The sequence below is a fragment of the Pan troglodytes genome, chromosome 19, assembly GCF_028858775.2.
Source record: "Pan troglodytes isolate AG18354 chromosome 19, NHGRI_mPanTro3-v2.0_pri, whole genome shotgun sequence".
Taxonomy (NCBI): Eukaryota; Metazoa; Chordata; class Mammalia; order Primates; family Hominidae; genus Pan; species Pan troglodytes.
The window spans coordinates 70194473-70212471 of record NC_072417.2 but is presented as its reverse complement, the minus strand read 5'-3'; the positions used below and the strand labels follow the sequence as shown (position 1 = coordinate 70212471).

Genomic DNA, 17999 nt, shown 5'->3' with positions numbered 1-17999 from the left:
ACCCCAAGGGACACGGTCCACCAAACTTTCTCCAGAGGGGAAAGTGATGTGCCTGAAGAGCCAAGGGGCTTTAGTTCTTAATTAATAAGCAGAAGCTGCTTCCAGACTTGATTCCTGAAACAGGATGCCTCTGTGGCTGGTAGCATGACAGGTACACTGTGTAGGTAAACAGGGGCTTGCTTTTACCTTGAAGTTCTCAGCGAATACACTTGCCAGGAAGCCCTGCGGCCACACCACACATTAGCCTTACAGAGCCACCACTAAGGGTAAGGGATAATAAGCCCCCCTTACTCTCAGGCTCCCTCAAAGGAACCTGTTCCAATAAGGCAGTCCAGCCCCAGGAGGCGGACACACACAGCCTACGTAAGCCCTTGCCACTTCTTTGAATCAGACTTTGCAAAAAACAACCTTGCTCTCCAGCCAACATAAACCATAGGCAACAGAGGGCCTTATAAGGCTTGAAGCTTTCTTAATCAGAAACAGTTAGATGGGCTGGAGTTAGCAGCTCCAAGTTAGAAGGAAGGAGGAACTGAAAAGGAGAGAAGAAAGGGTGGCCTAGGGAACCAGCAAGCTTGCTGGTCAAACTGCTTTTTCATCCCTCTTCAGCTTCTGTGTCATCACAGTAAAGAATTCTCACTGGGGGTCTATGGCCATGCCTCCTTTCATGTTTGCATTTTGGTTTAAGGCAGAGGAATCAGACTGCCCACCAATCCACACTATTAGAGAGTTTTTAAGTGTCCATTTAGTGGTCAGACTTTAGGCTGGGCAACTTCACACAAAAATGAAGTTATGGGGCCAGGCACGGTGGCTCACACCTGTAATCTCAGCACTTTGGGAGACCAACATGGAATGATCACTTGAGCCTAGGAGTCTTGAAATGGGTCTGGGCAAGGTGATGAGACCCCATCACTACAAAAAAAGTTTTTTTTAACTAGCCAGGCATCATGATGTGCACCTATAGTCCCGGGTACTTGGGAGGCTGAGGCAGGAGGATCCCTTGAACCCAGGAATTCAAGGCAGCAGTGAGCTATGATCGAGCCACTGTACTCTAGCCTGGGTGACAAAGCAAGACCTCATCTCTAAATAAATAAATAAATAAATAATGTTTTTAATGGGGTTATGTGGTTTCCTGAGAAATTGCCTGCTGGGGCAACAAGGGGTCCTCACTCCCCAGGCAGCAGTCTGACACCTAGCTCCCCAGCTCCCCAGCTCCCCGGGCTGCCTCAGTCACATGCCTGCCTGCACCAGGAGGCAGGCTGGGCCCCTGCCACAGATCCAGAATAGAAAAGGCAGCCCTGGAGACCTCTTAAGCAGCCACCCCCTCCACACACCCCTTGGCAGCTTCCAGGGTGGCTTTATTCTCCTCTCTCTCCTGACGAGGCGGTGGCAGCAGAGACAGCAGCAGCTTTGGCACCAGGACCTGTCCCGTACACTGCAGCCACATGCACTTGGCCCTCCTAAAGGATGCCACCTGCTAAAAATAGCACCAGCACATGCTTGGCCAGGTGAGCCACACCAAAGCCAAAGGACAAAGCAGGGAGGTTATTTGCAGCACGGCCTTTTCTCCCAGAGACAGCTAAAGGCACAGCTGAGTGTGGGTCTCCCTCCAAGGCAGTTCAGGAAAGTGAGAATCACTCCTGCTCCTTTTTCTTGGGAGTGGCAGAAAGGAGGGGCAAGAAGGAGTGTACAGAAGACTGAACTGTCCTTCAGATCTGTCATCGACCCAACCTCACAAAGGCACATCCAGGCCCAGGCCAGAGAAGGGATGGGGGCTGGGGCTGTGCTTGAACAGATCTTACTGCCTCCTCTAATCAGGAGGCCAGCTACTGCTGGGTGACAGCCTTTGCAGGGCCAGGAGATGGTCTGTGACCTCCAAGTGAGGTCTGACAGGTGTCGGCAAATTAGTGACTTCAGGATTGTCTTTTTCAATCAGCTCAGTCTTCAGAGCAGTTTCCCTGAGCCCTCAGGCACAGCTTTTTTTATTCATAGTCATTACTTGTGCATTTCAAAAGCACCCGATGGTTGCATAATTCTGATGATAAAATATGGCTTTGGAAAGACAAGAGAGTTAAGAGTAGGATCCTGTACTTCAGTTTCCCATAAAATGAAGATGTCCTGTAATATGGAATATCTCCCTCACAGAGTTGTAACGAGGCTGAACACACTTAAGTCAGACTCCATATGTGGGATCAATGATTTTAATCTTTCTAAAACCCAGTTTAGTTTCCTGAATGAGGATGTGGTGATAAAGGGGCAGTAAATAAGCAACAACCAAAATGAGCATGGGGGGCGGCGGGGGCAGAGGAGGAGGTGGGGAGCACGCCCCAGCCCAGGTCCAAGCCAGTCCAGCCCTTGCTGTGTCCAGGGACCAGTTTACTCTACTCGGATCTTGTTTCTTCACCCACAAACTAATCACTGTACTAACCTCATAGGGCTGACAGAGAATAAAAATGACACAGTTAGAAAAAAAAAGCCACTAATATGCCAGTAGGTGCTCATCAGTAAGTGTCCTTTATGCTGCCTGGCTCCAAGAAAAGAGATCTCACATTATATATACCAAAGGTCAATCTAGCAGGGTTCAAACAAAGCACACCCAGGACTAGAAGAGGGGGCATCTGGAAACAAAGAACTCCCCACCCCTGCCACAACAGAACACGTTAGCATCCACACTGTGGCCCCACTCTCCCCCAACACCTTCTGTGAAGAATGGCCCCTAACATTTAGGTGGACTGGAAACAGCAGAATGAAACCACAACCTCGTTTAAGAGAAGGGCTGCACTGAGATCTGTAGGAAGTCATCAGGTGGGTGAAGGACCAAGTAACAATATGTTGACATCTGACATTTGGAGACCAAGGACAAACCAGCAGGGATCTTTATGATAATAAACAGGCTTCAAACCAAAAGGGCTTTCTAAGGGCTTAGCATCTGGACCTTTGCTTCACGCTCCTATCCCCAGGTCCTTTCTGAAGGTCCTCACTCAAACTGTTTCAAAACTGATCGTCCACTCCCAACTGGCAGACTAGAACTCACTTGTAGTATGCCATGGAGACAACCAGTAGATAATTTGTCACCAAAGCTGTTGGGTTTATGGACTCTGGAAGACTAAGTTCAAACATGTTATGCTTTAGAGATTTACAAGTTGAGACAATTAAGCTTTTAGAGTTGGAGAAAAAAAAACTTTCTAGGCCAGCGCTGTCCAACAAAACTTTCTTCGATTATGGAAAATGTTCTTGACCTGTACTGACCAGGACGGCAGCCACTAGCTACACGAGGCCACTGAGAACCTGAAATGTGGCTAATGTCACTAAGAAATTTTTTTAAAAATACTTTCAAAAGTTTAATTAGTCACACAGCTAGCAGCTACCCTACAGACAAGGCAGCTCTAAACTCCCCACACCCAGGACAAATTTAGGCAAATAAAGCTATCTTTAAAAATAAAAAATATTTAGAACAGTAGCACACCTTAGAGCTAAGAACTTGAGATGAACAGTGAGTTGTTTTTTTTCCCCTTAAGTCTTTGACATATACTACCCATTGAGCTGTGCTCCCCAGCCCAAACACATCACTCCAGTGGCCCCTGGGCACGTTTGGTCTAACTCCAAGGCTCCCAGGACCATAATTTGAATACTGATAATTTTGACCAACCCTCTTTTAGCCACTGAATAAACCAAGATCTGGAAGGCCAACCAGCCTGCCTAGAATCACCGCCAGGTTTCAGCTCTGAGAGCTGCAGCAAGTCCCAGGCTCTTGTCAGCAAAGCCCAGCAGTGAAACAAACCCATCAGCCCTAGGTTATACACACTTTTACTTTCAGGACTCACCTCAGGGCCCTTCTTTGCTCCCAAGTGCAACTGGGCCTTAGTGACACATGGCTCGGTGAACACAACCAGCCACCATTACAGAACAGGGAACACAATGTTTACCACTGACTGCTGCAAACTATCAAACCAAGCCGGAAAAACAAGCAGATGGTGAAGACCCGGACAGAATGTGGACAAGGCTGCACCATTTAGTAAAATGAAAAAGTTAAGGCAAAGGACACCTTGAAAGCTATTGATTGCTGGAAAGCTAGTTCTCAGAATGCTGAATGATAACACACACGATGTTAACAATCTACTTAGAAAGCAGCAGAAAGATTAGGAGAAAAGCCCAGGGATTTAAGAATATTCCTTGGTTCTTCTCACAAAAGCCATCCAGAGGACCTAGTTTTAACTCCACACCCACACTTCCTAGTTCCTCTACCCCTCAATTTGAATTTGTGTGCCAGCCACTGAAACAATCCAGAATGACCTCCAGCTTCACCCTCACTGTTCTCAGAGGTGTGAGGATTAAAGGATTAGTGTGCTCATAACTCACCTAGCACAGTAACTATCAAGAAAGAGGCATCCTCTCAAGTTTAGCTCCCAGCTCCCCCACTACCTGTTTCTCCAGCCAGACTCTGTCCTACTCCAAACATGCTCACTGATGATGTTTTCCACAGCCCAAGCTTCAAATTAGGTACCAAGGCCAGGAGGTTCCTTCAGTGGGATGCCACATATGATGGGAACTTAATGTTAAATGATCATAAAAGTGAAAACTGCCTGAGGTATTACACCAGGAAGGAACATGGAAGAAACAGAACTTGCCATAAGAAGCAAGATTTAGGACTAAAATACACCCCCCACCATAAAGATGAGCAACTCTCAAACAGTATATGAGATGATTTCAATGGGACAAGATGCCCACAGGATCTACTACCTCCCCATAGTGGAAGAAAACGCCTGAGAATGACAAGCTGAAGGTATTAACTCATACCTGAAACAACTGACTTCCCCACAATAGGAAAACAGACCAAGCTACAGAAAGGCCCAATCATTCAGACTCACAGGGAAGATTAGGAAGGAGTGACCTAGGGGAACTCTACGGCCAGCTCTCTGGGTACATTGGCTACAAGCTGCCTGCTCTTCAAAGCCCTGAAATGCACACACAATCAAGTCATGTTGCAGGCTGGGAGTAGGAGGCTAGCCAGCAAAGCTTAGGGAAACCAATTTGTTTTTCCTCCCAAACAAGCTTCTGGGTCAGAGGCTAAGGAGAGGGGTGCTTTTAATAGAATTCAAGTCACTCAAGTAATTCAAGAGAAACAAAGTCAGTCTCAGGGATTGTTCAGGGAGGAGAGGGGAAGAGCAATGCTTAAGCACCTATCACAGTCCCCAGTATCACAAATATGATCTCCATTTGTCTTTAGGACAGGAAAAGGGAATACTGTAGAGGCTAACACCAGCCTTCCCCTAAAATATGGCTGCAACCCAGCCTATGTCCAAAGCTCAAGAATAATTTGGGTTACCAGGCAGCAAGAGAAATTGCTTTTAAATATTGATGTTCAGCAACCTTACACTGGAGACATATCGACTTCAGCACCTGAGCAGGCCACTTACAACAGACACCTCCACTGTCACCCTGCAGTGGCCAAGTGAGAATGCATTTCCTAGAAACAACTGGGAGATGGGAGAGATATTCCTACGAGGAACTAGACCTAGACACAAATCCATTAGACCTGTCTCACTCATTGGCTAGGATCTGTTACCTGCAAGTTCTGAGCCATCATCTGACAACATGCATGAAGACAGAGCCTATGAATCCAGTAATGGACTCAAGCTTTAGTGATTTGCATGCCTGTAGGATCCAGAGGACCTCCACTAACCTAGGGCCATATTTCAAAGAGAATACACCCAGGAATTATGCAGAACCTACAAAACCAGTTAGAGGTTAAAGAAAAGTTCAACACAAGTCAAAAGGCTCCCAAAACATAACTTCACTTGCTTCCAGTGCTCAGGGTCTTAAATAATCAGCAGGTGAACCACTTCAATGCCAAGATCAGAGGAATCATATAAATGATCAAGTCAGGCAGCCTTCTTCATTTCAAAGATGTTCTGTACCTTTAAGAGCAAAGTGGATGGGTGGTGCTAAGAGTCCAAGCTTTGCTTTCTAAATAAAGAGTTTAAAAAAAAAAAAAGGTACTAATTTGGGAAGGACTTAGCAGTTACATGAGCTTGTAAGGCTACTAGTTGCCAGAATTAATAGCTTTTTGTGAACGGTGTTCCTTGATCAGTAACTAACAGATACTGTTGCACCAGGTCCAGCAGCCTAGATTTCACTGGAGACAAATTTAAACACGAAGTAACGCGCACTACAGCAGGGGAAAGATACCCAGGTTAACCTCACTAATTGCCCTGCGCATACACCCTACCCAGCTTGAGAGGCCTCGACTCGCACCTGGAGCGAAGTCCACCGGGTTTGTGTTAACGGCGGCAGGAAGGCGCCGCCACCCAGGACATCCCCCAGGAGAGGAAGATCCCGAAACGCCCAGGGCTCCCATGCCGTTCCGAGTCGCCACAGCACCGCCTACCACGATCAGCACCTTTCTTCTCCTATCCCTCCCTGGAAGGGAAACAGGAAGACCTTCAGCTAGGGCACAAAAGAGTTGAACGCCAGAAAGCCCGCGTTCGAGGCATCCAGCCACTGCCTCTCCTAGCACATCGTAACCCCAAAACTGGCGCGGTCCCTCCAGATCGCAGACCCGGGGCCCTGGGCCGCAGGCGGGGCCGGACACGTGACCGTCGGCGCCCCCGGGCGTGAGGTCGGCAGACACCCCAGGCTGGACGGCCTCCACCCCTCCGGACACGCCTGCAGGGGCTACGAATGCAAATTCCCCCCGAGACGCCCCTGAGCCTCCGACCTCCAGACCCCAATTCGGTTCGAACGGTCCCTCAGCCCGAAACACGGTTGGATCACAACCGGCCGATGTCCCGGCCCATCTTCCCAGTTCCCCTGGCTCGCCGCACGGAACTCCCAGGGGCTGCGCCGGCGGGCGAGCCGAGGGTGAGAAGTTGGGCGAGGCTCCAGAAGTGAAGGGGCAGCTCCGGCTCAGACTGTGTACACACGACCTTTGAAAAGTAAACGCCCGCGGGGCTGGGCGACCTTGGGTGGGACGCGCTCGGGTCAGCCTCGCAGGCGGGTGTGCACGCTCCGGTTAAGTTGAGGTGCAGAGAGGCGACCCGGGCGTCGCGCCCTCGCCCCCCGCCCCCGAGGACAGTGACGCGCGTGGGGAGGACCGCGCGGCCGCAGAGCGCCGCCCAGAGCCGCGCACACGCGATCTGTCAGGAGCCCGCGGGCAGACAACCGGCGGGGGAGGACGAGAGGGGGCGCAGACGAGGGAGGGAAAGATGGGCCTGCCTGACAGCGCGCGGCGGCCGAGAGCCCCCAGGACACCTCTGCGTCCGGAGCGTCCCGCCCCCGGGGTACCTGGAGGGCGCGTCGCACCCTGCACCTGCACCTCAGGCTCCCCATCGCCCCGACCCCGCCGCCTTCGGGTCTCCGGCAGGGGGTCCCCGGCGCAGCTGCCCCCGACCTACCAGCTCCTCGGCTACCATCGGGGTGCGGGATGCGGAGTCCGCGCGCCGCCGCCGGCCCCCGGCTGTGCCCCGCGGCCCGGCCCGCAGCGCCGCGCTTCCGCAGCTCCCCCACGTGCTAGCCCAGGCGGGTGGAACACAGAGACATTAAATACTGAAGACGCGCGGCGACGTGCCCGCAACGCGACGCAGGCCCCGCCCCTCGCCCTTGTGCCCCCGCGCTCCCGAGCCCGCCCCGCTCACCTGCGCGTGCGCGCCGCCGGCCGCTCCCGGCAGTGCCTCCGCCGCGCCTCTCCCAGCTGCGCCAGAGGGGGCGCGGTCTACAGCGCTGGGCTAACATCCCGCCGCCGCCCGGAGCCGGGTCTTGCTCGCGCTCTCGCGAGAGAGCCGTCATCTCTCCGGTGCCCGGGAGAGGGGCCGGGCGGGACGGTACAGCACCCGGAGGAACCTTGATGCCCTGCCCTGCAAGCCCAGCACCGGTTTTGCCGCCTTGTCTCGAAGGGTCAACCAGGCCATCTCCTGCCTCGGGACGGAGAGCGCCCTGGAAAAGGCGGAGGGGCCGGTGAGGAGCAGGGCTTCCCTCGCTTCGGGGCTTTGAGCTTCCCTGTGACCGTCATTTCCTTGTAGCGTATAATTGGGTTGGCCATTAATAATTGCTCGATAACTGCATAATGGTGAAACCTGGTACCACTCAAATGCAACTTTCTTGCTCGTTTTCACAAGTCGATGTTATCGAAATGAAGCACTTTTCTCTGAATTGGTGTGGGTTTTGGAATGATTTTTGCAGAGATAGTCACGGTGAGTCACTATCTGTGCCAGGAACTTGGGAAAATAAATTCCTCCAAAATAAATGGAGAGGGTAGGGTTTTGGCTGTCCAGCCCTGCTGTCATCCTTAAAACAAAGTGACTTTAAATGAACATTTGTTTGGCCAAAATATAGAAAATAGATCATGCTAAGAACTAACAATTACTTGGGAAAATGCTTAATCTTCACTAGTGATCAAATGCAAGTTTAAATGACAGATGCCATTTACTATACCTAATGAGATTTAAGTCAAATTCATATATATATATGAATCCCAATTGCATGGTGTGGTAGATGTCAGGAAGGAAACAAATAGGAAACTGACATAGGAAAGAAAGAAAAAGAGCCCTATTTTTTATTTTTTTTTGTGAGACGGAGTCTTGCTCTGTCGCCCAGGCTGGAGTGCAGTGGCACGATCTCGGCTCACTGCAAGCTCCGCCTCCCAGGTTCACGCCATTCTCCTGCCTCAGCCTCCCGAGTAGCTGGGACTACAGGCGCCCGCCACCACGCCCGGCTAATTTTTTCTATTTTTAGTAGAGACGGGGTTTCACCGTGTTAGCTAGGATGGTCTCGATCTCCTGACCTCGTGATCCGCCCGCCTTGGCCTCCCAAAGTGCTGGGATTACAGGCGTGAGCCACCACGCCCGGCCAAAAAGAGCCCAAATGTTTTAGGTCCTGTGGTCAGAAAAGGCCTAAAGTGAAATTTAAACTGAGACTTATTGGATGAGAAGGAACCAGCCTTGCAAATTGTATACGGGCATAAGGGTTGGAGGAGTATTCCTAGCAGATGCACAACACAGGAAAAAGCAGGAAACAACTTCTGGTAAACTGGAAGACCAGTGTGGATGGTATGTATTGAGGGAGGGAGCGTCAGGAAAGGAGATAAAAAGGATCATTTCTTGTCTTTGTTTTTTGGGGGAATAGAGGCCTGGGCTGCCTTAGTAAATACTTAGTATTTGCCATAGTAAATAGTGAAGCTTGGATTTTATTCTATTCTGCTCAGTCCCAAAGTCAGTCATGACTCTACCTCAGGGCCTCCCTCCACATGGAATATTCTGCAAAGCTCACTGTCTTCACCTCTTTCAAGTCCTTTGCTCAAAGGTCACCTACTCAGACTCAGTGAAGTCTTCCCTGGACTCTCTGTTTTATTTTATTTTTTATTTTTTGAGGAGTCTCTGTCACCCAGGCTGGAGTGCAGTGGTGCGATCTCAGCTCACTGCAACCTCCACCTACCAGGTCCAAGCGATTCTCCTCCCTCAGCCGCCAGAGTAGTCCCACTACAGGCACGTGGCACCATGCCCAGCTAAAATTTTTTGTATTTTTAGTAGAGACAGGGTTTCACCATGTTGGTCAGGCTGGTCTCATACTCCTAACCTTAGGTGATCTGTCTGCCTCGGCCTCCCAAAGTGCTGAGATTACAGACGTGAGCCACCGTGCCTAGCCTGGACTCTCTTTTAAATTGTAAACACACACACATACACACACACACACTCTCTCTCTCTCTCTCTCTCCCCCCATCCCTCACCCCTTCTTTCCTTCATAACCCTTACCCCTGTCTAGACTTCATTTATTTCATGAGGGCAGGGATTTTTGAGGGCCTGGTACATAGAGGGTGTTCAGTAAAAATGTGTTCCGTGAATGAATAGGAAGCTATTAAAGAGGGTTAAGTAGAGAGTGACATAATTTCTGTTTTTAAAAGCAAGCTGTAGCTGCTGTGGGAAGAACAGATTAGAGAGAGATCAGTGTCAAATCAGGGAGAGTAGTGAAAGAGGATGCTGGACGTGGTTCAGGTAAGAAATGATGCTAGTTTGAGCTAAGGATTATGGCTCTGGGGATGAAGACACTGCTTTGGACTTAAGATATATTTTGAAAGAGGAGCAGACTTACTCATGTTGGTGGTGGTAAAGAAAAAGGAACAATGAATGATGATTCTTCTGGCTTGAGTTACAATGTGAACTGGGGTGCAATTTCCTGAGAAGGAGAAAGCTGGGGGCAGAGAAGTGTTGGTTTCATTTTTGACCCATTGTTTTTGTGACATCGAAGTGTAAATAGTAATTAGGTTGCATACGCAAGTCTGGAGCTCAGAGGAGTGGTCTGAATGGGAAATACAAATATGGTTTGAAAATCATGTTTAAAAAGATATATTAAAGACAATGCTAGGCCGGGCACGGTGGCTCACACCTATAATCACAGCACTTTGGGAGGCTGAGGCCGGTGGATCACAAGGTCAGGAGATCAAGACTAGCCTGGCCAACATGGTGAAATCCTGTCTCTACTAAAAATACAAAAGTTAGCCAGGCGTGTTGTGCACCTGTAATCCCAGCTACTCGGGAGGCTGAGGCAGGAGAATCACTTGAACCTGGGGGTCAGAGGTTGCAGTGAGCTGAGATCGCATCACTGCACTCCAGCCTGGGTGACAGAGCAAGATTCCATCTCGGGAAAAAAAAAAAAAAAAGGAGAAAAAAAAAAAAAAGGCAATGCTTAGCAGTAGTGGAGGTAGGAATAGAAAGAAACTGAGAAAATGATGTCCAGGGATGTAAGCCCTGGAAGCATTGGTAGGAAAGAAAAACAGGAAGATGGAAGGAGTAAAACAGCGAGATGGGGCTATGGAATATGGTTATGAGAAAGAAGGACAAAGACCGGCGGTGAATGAGAGAAATATGTCAGTCATACCCGATGCAAGGGGACATGGGCACAGCCTGCCAGAAAAAAGGAATGAGGGAAGAAAAGAGGAGTGTGTTAACTGGAATACTAGAGAAAGTGCAAGATACATGTCAAAGGGGGAAAGGTGAGAAAATAGGATTGACTACAATCACCATTAGACCTCAACCCAGTACCTGTGGCTGAGGAAGTATCCACAAGGTCTGAACAGTTCCAAGGTCACCACGGTGGCCCTAATATAAGATTAGAAGGTAGAGGAATGAGAAGAGAGGTGAGGGTGGAAGGTGATCCTAAGAACTTGGCCATGAGGAAAATAAGATAAGGTTGTTAGGCTTCAGCTTTGTCAGCTCAAAAATGGGCAAGGTCTGCCTAAGGCAGGAATTTTAACCTAGGATGCATAGGAATTTAACCTGGGACATCAAGGATGTCCACAACACCCTGAAATCATTTGCATGGTCTTATAAATATGGCATTTTTTCGGTACAGATTAGTTATGGATCATTTCTATCAGACTCTAATCCTGACCTTAACAACAACAACAAAAAATTAGAATCTGGTGAATAGAGCAAAACATTTTATCCAGAAAGGAGTATGTCAGTCAGAATAAGAAGGTAAAAAATAAAAGTATTCAAAGGAGACCAAAAAAATAAAAATAAAAATAGAAGAAGTAGTAAGTGTCTGTGAAAGGAAGAAGGTGTCCAATCTCATTTAATCAAGAAGCTGGGCTCTCTGAGAAGTCAAACCAGTCAGATCTGAACCCAATGCTATTATTCATTTAAATTCTATGACCCAAGCCCCTCACTCTGACTCTGTACCCACCCAGTAGCCTTCTGATCATTCTCACTAAGGAGAGAAGCCATGATCGGACTGATGAAAGGCACTGGTCCACCAATGACATTTTTATCATTATAAATTACATAACCTACCCTCTCTCATTTTCTGTATCTTGTACATCATGTGAATATTTTTAGTATGAGTCAGCTTTCAGTTCTGGGACTTGAACATGGTGAAGTTTCTGAAGCTGTTTTAAAGCTAAGTGAGGGCTTGACACAGGACCATGGGAAAATCCATCAAGGTAAATGCCACCTTGTGAGTCTCTTTTTAAAAGGTAGTTAATTCTCATGCATGTAATCCCAGCACTTTGAGAGGCCAAGGCAGAAGGATCGCTTGAGCCCAGGAGTTCAAGACCAGCCTGGACAAAATGGCAAAACCCCATCTCTACAAAAATTTTAAAAATTAGCTAAACAGGCTGGTACTTGCCTTTAATCCTTGCTACTTGCGGAGCTGAGGCGGGAGGATTGCTTGAGCCCAGGAGGTTGAGGCTGTAATGAGCTATCATCACACCACTGCACTGTAGCCCAGGCAACAAAGTGAGACTCTGTCTCAAAAAAAGAAAAAACAAAAACAAAAAACAGTTAGCTAGTTAATGAGCCGGGTGCAGTGGCTCATACCTATATAATCCCAGAGCTTTGAGAGGCAAGGCAGGAAGATCTCTTGAGGCTAGGAGTTCAACAGCAGCATGGGCAATGTAGCAAGACCGTGTATCTACAAGAAAATTTTAGAAATTAGCTCGATACGTGGCCAGGTGCGGTGGTTCACGCCTGTAATCCCAACACTTTGGGAGGCTGTCGCAGGAGGAGTGCTTGAGCCTAGGAGTTCAATACCAGCCTAGGCAACATAAGAAGACCCTGTCTCTTACAAAAAATAAAAAACATTAGCTGGGCATGGTGGCGCTCACCTGTAGTCCCAGCTACTCAGGAGGCTGAGGCAGGAGGATCTGCCTGACTCCAGGAGGCTGAGGCTGCAGTGAACTGTGATTGTGCCACTGCATAGCAGCCTGGGCAACAGAGTGAGACCCTGTCTCAAAAAAATTAAAAAAAATTTGCTGGATGTGGTGGTGCACTCCTGTAGTCTTAACTACTCCAGAGACTGAGGTGGAGGGATGTCTTGAGCCCAGGAGTTCAAGGTTGCAGTGAGCTATGATCACACCACTGCACTCCAGCCTGGGCAACATAACAAGACTCTGTCTCAAAAAAAAAATTAGTCAGTTGGTTTTCTTCTCTTGGCAGTCCCTCCAATTTCAGGGGCACATGTTTGAGAAATGCCCTACTTTTCTATTGGAAGCATCTACAGAAAGAACTTTTTTAGTGCTAATAAATACGAACTGTCTCCTTTATATGTATACACTGAAGGAGCCCTCCCACACTCCACCCCACTCCCAGTTCTCTTAAAATGGAGATGCATTTGGTTATGCCCCAGGACCATGTGTGTCTGCAGGGAAGAATAAATAACCCACTCCTAGAGAAGTCAATGGAAAGAGCTGGGGGAATAACAATACTAATGGCACTTAAGTAACTAAGGCTTAATGAGCACTTAATGCCCAGCACCATGCAGAGTCCTTTATCCTAATCCTCCATCAACCTCAAATACTAGATACTCTAGTTATCTGTATTTATTTCTGTATCGCAGCAATCTGTATCACTGTATTTCTGTTCCACAGACCTTAGTCACACAACAGCAATGGCAAGATTTTCACCCAAGCAATCTGACTTGGAACCCATGGATTAACCAACTGCCACTGGAGGCAAATCCAGAGACCAAGGGAGCAGTTTATACAGAAACAGGTCTGTTATGGGTGGAATTAGGTCCCTTCAAAAGAATGTTGAAACCCTAACCCCCAGTACCTCAGAACGTGACCTTATGTGGGAACAGGGTTATTGCAAATGTAATTAGTTAAGCTGAGGTCATCCTGGGATAGATTAGACCCCTACTCCAGTGTGACTGGCGTCTTTATAAGAAGACAACCAGGCCGGGCGCAGTGGCTCACACCTGTAATCCCAGCACTTTGGGAGGCCGAGGCGGGTGGATCACAAGGTTAGGAGATCAATACCATCCTGGCTAACACGGTGAAACCCTGTCTCTACTAAAAATACAAAAAACTAGTGCAGCATGGTGGCATGTGCCTGTGGTCCCAACTACTTGGAAGGCTGAGGTGGGAGGATCACTTGAGCATGAAAGGTTGAGGCTGCAGTGAGCTGTGATGGTGCCACCACACTCCAGCCTGGGCAAATTATGTTTTGGTCGGGCGCGGTGGCTCACGCCTGTAATCCCAATACTTTGGGAGGCCAAGGTGGGCAGATCGTGAGGTCAGGAGATCGAGACCATCCTGGCTAACATGGTAAAACCCTGTGTCTACTAAAAATACAAAAAAATTAGCCGGGCATGGTGGTGGGCGCCTGTAGTCCCAGCTACTCGGAAGGCTGAGGCAGGAGAATGGTGTGAACCCAGGAGGCGGAGGTTGCAGTCAGCCGAGATCGCGCCACTGTACTCCAGCCTGGGCAACAGAGCGAGACTCCATCTCAAAAAAAAAAAAAACAGAAGACAACCATGTGAAGGCAGGGAGGCACAGAGACAGCACCATGTGAAGACAGAAAATTGGATTAATATATCTATAAGCCAAAGAATGCCAGATCGCCAGCAAACCACCAGAAGTAAGGAAGAGGCAAAGAAGGATTCCCCTACAGGTTTCAGAGAGGGAGCATGTCCCTGCTGACACCTTGATTTGGACTTCTTCCCACCAGAACTGTGATACAATAAATTTCTGCTGTCTTAAGCCACTCAGTTTGCAGTATTTTGTTACAGAGGCCCTAGGAAATTAACACAGTGCCCTTCTTTCTTGAACCATGGACAGCAGTTGGTAAAAGGGAATGTGATGTCATTCAGAACATGATAAAAGAGGGCTGTCCGCTGACTCCCTTCTGAACCTCAGGTGCCCTGGCTTCCCAGGGCAGGAGCCCCATCCAGGGGGCTGTGATGAAGGGGCCTGCTACCCAGGCACCATCACCACCACATACTACTTGGGAATTTTTTAGCTAGTTATTTAAGATCCTGATTCTGGTTCTGTTTAGTGGGTGGCTGTCAGGAATATGGTTGGCCATATTTCCCAGCTTCCCAGAGCCCCCTCCATTCTTCCCAGCTTCTTCCAATTGGAATTTAGTTTAGAAATGGAGCCTAAGAAACTCTGCAGACTCCTTCAGGTAGGGTGAGGTTCTATCCACAGCCAATTTAGGTCCTTTAACTACAGCAAGGTTCATGCATGTAGAGAAGCAATTAAATCATCAAACACTGTTACTTACGTCATTTGATTCCATGGGAGATACCTTCTGGTCCAACTATTGAGATCCTCCTGGAGGCCACCCAACCATGCTGGATGCCTGTGTATGGGCATTTGAATTGCTTGAATCTGTAGGGAAACTGCAGTGAACCCTTTCTGGGTGAGGTTTGCAATCTCATGTACCATATTTATTTTGTTAGTTTTCATACCCTTAGACACACAGTTGCAGCTGAGATGGTCTGAAACAGCAAGACCCAGAAGTCTCGCAGAATTTCAGGGAGACAGGAGCTTCCCTGGGGATGAGACATTTGGCCAAGGTGACCCACTCCTAGGAGTGATGGGGCAGAGTACATAGCAATATGAGAACTTGGACACTGCACCCAAATTTTCCATTGCCACCAACCTTCACACACCCCCTCCTATTTCTCTGGAACCATTTTCTGGATTTACCTATTCTAAAACCTAGCAAATTTCTTAGTAATCTCTGTCTCCCATTTGATCAGGCACACCAGTTTCCCACAGATGAATGCATTCTACCCAGGACTGCCATGAGCCTATTCAGTGGCATTATGCAAATTAGGCAACAGGTGTTCCATTCCATAGACAGGCGCAGCCCTGTGCGAGGCTTCATGGTGAGTGGAGTGCAGAAGCCCAGCCTGGACTTCAGCCCCTACTTGCCCTTGGGTTGGATGCCCATGTGCAGGGCTTGACCTGCATGGCCCTCTGAGACACTTTTGTAGTTGGAGGTGAGTCCTAACAGAGCTAGTGCTATCTACCATGACACAACCAACCAGACCTCTTAGGATTTTGTGCACACACTGCAATGGCTTCATTCATTTAATTGCTGCAAATGCCTAAAGTATTGCCTTGCCCAGCACAGATACTTTAAAAACACTTGTTTGATGATAACCCTAGAACTGATATCAAGATTTTTGCTTACGGTTGGGTGCGGTATCTCTCATGCCTATAATCCTGGTGCTTTGGGAGGCTGAGGTGGGAGGATTGCTTGAACTCAGGAGTTCAAGACCAGCCTGGGCAACATAGCGAAACCTCATCTGTACTAAAAATAAAAATAAAACAAATTAGTTGGGCATAATGGCATGCACCTGTAGTCCCAGCTACTTGGGAGGTGGAAGCGGGAGAATCACTTGAGGCTGGGAGATCAAAGCTGCAGTGAGCTATGACTGCACCACTGCATTCCAGCCAGGGCAACAGAGCGAGACCCTGTCTTAAAAAAAAAAAAAAAGACAATTGCATAATGTTTAAGAAACTGGGCTCTGGGAATATTAATCAGTACAACCACTTTGCACAACATTTGGAAAAAATCTAGTAAAGTTAAAGATGTATGTAAACTGTAATCCAGCAACTGGACTCCTAGGTGGAAACTGTTACTGATCTGCTTAGGGAGACATGTATACAAATGTCCATTGAGACATTGTTTGTAATAACAACAACAAAAAATTCTTTTTGGAAACAATTTCCTTCAACAGGTGAATGGCTAAATAAATTATGGTGTAGTTCTACAGAGAAATATTATACAGCATCAAAAAGCTACATATATTAATGTGGATGAATCTCAAAAATGTATTTATTGACTGAGAAAAAGCCATTTCTGGCATGGAAGGGTGTAAACAATTTGATTCCTTTTATGTAGTTTTTTAAAACCCACAAAACATTGCCTGTGAATGCATGCATACGTTGAAAAAACAAAAACAGGCCTGAGTTGCCTGTCATGAGTGACACCAGATTCAGGTTGATGGTTATCTTGGGATCAAGGATAAAGGAGGAAGAGAAGGATGTACATCAGTTGAAGTTCACTGTGTACCCTCCTAATGGCAAGTACACAAGGAACTTAAGCTGAATCTGTAATATTTTATTTATTTAAAAGCATTGTAAAGACTTGAAGCAAATATAAAAGGTTAAGGCTTTGGGGAAGCAGAAGTACATTGGTGTGTGTTACATTCATCTCTATAGTTATTTGTGTGATTGAAATGTTTTATAACAAAATATTTTCTCTTTGCAAAGTGGGGTTTGAATCTGCGCTGGCCCCTAGCAGTGTGACCTCAAGCAAGTTACCTAGCCTCTTAGTTTCCTCATCTGTAAAATGAAGATAATCATAGGACCTATTTCATGGGATCATTGTGAAGATTAAATGAAATAATCTATGTAAAATACTTTGCACAATGCTGAGCACAATAAATAAAAGCTATTATTCCATTTCAAGTGCTTTCATCAATCAATCAAGAGCAAGTCAAAGTTCATTCAACAAATATGTATTAAGTAACTCTTTTGTGCCAGGCCTTGTGTAAAAGGCTGTGGTTACCAAGGTAATTTACACCTAATCTGGTAGGGAAGGGAGACGTGTACGTAAGTTAAGGCTGCGTGCAGCAGAGTCAATGTCATGATAGAGGTTAAGTGCTAGGTGGCATGAGAGGTGGTAAATGTCAGTGAGTTTTATTCTGCTTGTGTTAGGGTTTGGGAAGACTAAACATATTGCTGATACTCTTTCTGCATTTGGTTTTCACCAGAATAAACCCTATTGCTTCAGTTATTTTTGTTGCATAACAGAGCACCTCAATATTTAACAGCATTTAAAACAACAGCTGATTTTTAGCTCATCAGGGATGGTTTGTTTCTGTTCCACATATTGCCAACTGGGTGACTTAACTGAGGATAGAGGATCCAAGATGGTGACAATCATGTCTAAAGCCTCAGCAGTGATGGCTGAAAAAGCTGGGCTGGCCACACATTTCTTCTGTGGTCTCTCTAGAAAGACTGATTCTCTTTACATAGTGGCTTGGGGCTCCAAGAGGGTGAACACTGAAGCTGTCAGACCTAAGTCTGGGTGTGATGTAGTGATGCTGCATTCTATTGGTCAAAAAAAAGTCACAGGCCAGCCCAGACTTAAGGGGAGGGTCAATAGACCACCTCTTGATGGGAGAAGCAGCAGGACATTGTGGATATCCTTAACCTGCTGCATCTATTGTGTCTTATTCCATTTTACAGCCAATTTATGAATTAGGAGGCACCT

General features: G+C 47.4%; 1 protein-coding gene and 1 long non-coding RNA gene across 5 annotated transcripts in view; one reads left to right on the top strand and one right to left on the bottom strand.

The window, feature by feature from the left end:
• AKAP1 (A-kinase anchoring protein 1) overlaps positions 1 to 7604 on the bottom strand; it is a 36186-nt gene extending 28582 nt beyond the window's left edge. Inside the window, exons 1-2 of one of the 4 annotated variants that reach the window (XM_063798060.1) lie at positions 7392 to 7490; positions 6253 to 6417 (exon numbers count right to left, since the gene is read on the bottom strand). The gene's annotated coding sequence lies outside the window, so the exon portion shown is untranslated. Of the gene's footprint in view, positions 1 to 6252; positions 6418 to 6715; positions 7079 to 7391 lie in introns of those variants that run through there. The other 3 variants (XM_009432712.5, XM_009432713.5, XM_009432710.5) reach the window with 3 other exon arrangements.
• A 147-nt stretch (positions 7605 to 7751) lies between these two features.
• Positions 7752 to 14467, top strand: LOC101058698 (uncharacterized). Its single transcript, XR_008540528.2, has 2 exons — positions 7752 to 7950; positions 13355 to 14467. It is a non-coding gene; the product is annotated as an uncharacterized LOC101058698 (long non-coding RNA).
• Positions 14468 to 17999: the final 3532 nt, after the last annotated feature.